Source organism: Chrysochloris asiatica, unplaced genomic scaffold, assembly GCF_000296735.1.
Source record: "Chrysochloris asiatica unplaced genomic scaffold, ChrAsi1.0 scaffold00949, whole genome shotgun sequence".
Classification (NCBI taxonomy): Eukaryota; Metazoa; Chordata; class Mammalia; order Afrosoricida; family Chrysochloridae; genus Chrysochloris; species Chrysochloris asiatica.
In genome coordinates this window covers 14,077-16,977 of record NW_006409467.1, presented here as the reverse complement: position 1 = coordinate 16,977, position 2,901 = coordinate 14,077, and positions in this window count along the sequence as shown.

The window sequence follows — 2,901 nt, the reverse complement described above, 5'->3', positions numbered from 1 at the left end:
GTGAGGCTTTCTGCTCCCGTAAAGATTTACAGCCTCGGAAACCCTGTACAGGGTCGCTATGAGTCGAAACCGACTCCACGGCACTTAACAACAACAACTTAATACTTTATTTACCGTAGATCTGCTGGTGATGATACTATGCATTTTTGTTCATCTGATATTGTGTTTCTGAAACCTTTCTTGTAGAACATTTTGTGAGGTATAGAAGTCTAGACTCATAGTTATTGCTTTCACACATTACAGGTATCATTTTACTTTCTTCTGTATTGTATTCTGTTGCTACACTTTTTTAATTGATTGGATTTAAGTCATAGTTTGAATATGAATACAACTATTCATCAAAAATCAACAATACCATTCCAAGAGCATCAATTATCTATATGGAACTAACAATAAAGGGTAATGTCTTATTATTTGTAAATTGTGTATGACACATTTTTAGATAAGTTTAATTTATAATAAATACTTGTGTATATGAGTGTGTGTATGTATATTTTCACTACATCCCTGAGATCCAGATGTTAAACACTTTATAGTACCCACACTGACTACAGCTCTTGAAAGTACTGTCTCTCTTTCTGGCTACCTGCAAGAATTCAGGGCAATAAGGAACTTGCTTAAATTCACATAGCTAGTGAGCACCAGTGTGACAATTCTAAGGTAATGAACTCTGAGCCAACACAATCTAATACATAATTCATTGACTAATTTCAGTCATGCAAAGGGAGATGACAGTTATAAATATGTCTGCTATTTCTCAACCTATAATTTTTCATTCAATGATATATTTTTTGAACATAGTTTTTAAAAAACGAAAAAACCTGCCAGAGTATAGCATTTCTCTTGGTTGCTCTTGCTCTTACTTCCCTGTCTCCCTTTCTTTTATACACATGTATCCAAACTTTTATAGAAATCCCTACCAAAGGAAAATTAGATTATGAGGATCTGAGCTGCAAGTTAGCTTTTGATGACTGTCTTCTATTTTACTGCTATTTCTCTGGAACACTTCTTCCCAATCATGAGGAACATGGACTAACCAGAATCTGGTTGCCGAGGTAAATAATGCTGGACATCAGTAGTAATCTTAGCAGTATCATGTTTATTAAAAATATTTTTAAACTTCATAGCTATGCTAGCAAAAGGAAAGGAGGCAAAGGATATCAGAACACAAACTGACAAACTCAGAGTCACCAACTACCTTAGTAGTTAAACACAAAAATTATTTTGATAATAGATGAAAATATTTTCATTTATAACTCTGTACATATCTAGTTAATTATTTGTTGGTGACGTTACCCATGTCTTATAATATCATAAGAGTTGAATGTTTTGTAGAGGATACTTTCCTAATTGTAAAGTGATGTGGAAAGGAGAATCATCCTTTTAAAATTAATATACAAGATAAAAGTGATTTTAATGTCTACAATATGGAAACTGTATTCCCCAAATTAATTGACTTGGGGTTTTTCCTGATTACAAAAGTTATTTTTGCTGTTAGGTGCAATCTAGTTGATTTTGACTCAAAGAAATTTCATATAACAAAACAGAACTGCCCTTTAGTGTTTTCCAGACTGTAATCTTTACAAGAGAAGATCACTAGCTCTTTTTCCTGAAGACTGGTTGGATGGGTTGAAACCGCCAACTTTTTAGCAGTCAAGTGCTTAATCTTTATGATCTCAGGACTCCTAATAAAAAGGGTTGTTGTTAAGTACAGTGAAGTTGGTTCCAACTCATAGCAACCTTGTATAATGTTTCTGAGAAGTGGTCAGTGGATTTGAACTGCAGACCTTGAGGTTAGCAGTGCAGGGTTTATCCTGCACCAGTCCAGTGCACCACACCAGGACCCCCAAAAGAGTAATATGTGTTTATTATAGAGTGTGTTGGTGAATACAAAGTCTTACAATAGTCCATTATCCCAGCACCAGAGAACATATCAGCTAACACTTCATTTTTTGTCTTTACAATCACCTTAGCATGTATGTCAATTAATACTCTCTTGAAAGATAGTTTTTCAGAATTTTATATGATTCTACTACACAAAAGTGCCATACTTCTCAATATTGTTTAATCAAAGATTTTATTAATATTTAATATGATAATGAGCATCAAAATAATAACAAATATTTTTAGGTTCTTCTTTAAATATTTTGTGAAAATAACTTCCTAGAATGGTTAAAGGCAGGGCTTCAAGCTGGATTACTCAAGTTCAAACCCCTGCTGAGAATTTGCATTTCTAACAAATTCCCAGGTGCTGGTTAAGGGCCAATTCTGAGAACCACTAGTAGAAAGTGGTTCTTAAAATATATTATCAGAAGAATCACCTGGGGTCTTGTTAAAATTCAGATTCTGATTCAGTAAATCCGAGGTGAAAATGCAAATTCTCAACAGAGGTTCAAACTGAAACAAACGAACTCAAAACTATAGTACAAGTGACTAGGATATTTTCAGGCTATTGGTATTAATGGTCATGCTGTAATCTTTTTATGTTTGACTGAAGAGAATAACAAAGATCAGCTTGGCTGATCTTAGACAATATATCAGAGAACAGAGGGTCAGAGAAGGAGACCTGGGTATTTGTCCCTATTTCTGCCACCAAATTTGAAACTAAGAAATTTAGTTAGATTTTCTGATATTTAGAGACTTCGTTTACAAACTTAGAAAAATGTGCTGACTCCGTACATTTCTAGGATATCATACTGACTATATGACAAAAAATTAAATGGTCACTTTGATTGTTCAGAGTACTAAAGGTTTTAAAACATCAAATTCAAAAAATCAATTTATCAAATAATTTGCCAGGGTAACAGGTGTCCTAGGTTAATTTATTTCTTCATGATCATACTTCTTGAAGTCATACTCCAAAAAGAAATCCTAAATGAAACACTAAGCGAAATAAAGCAT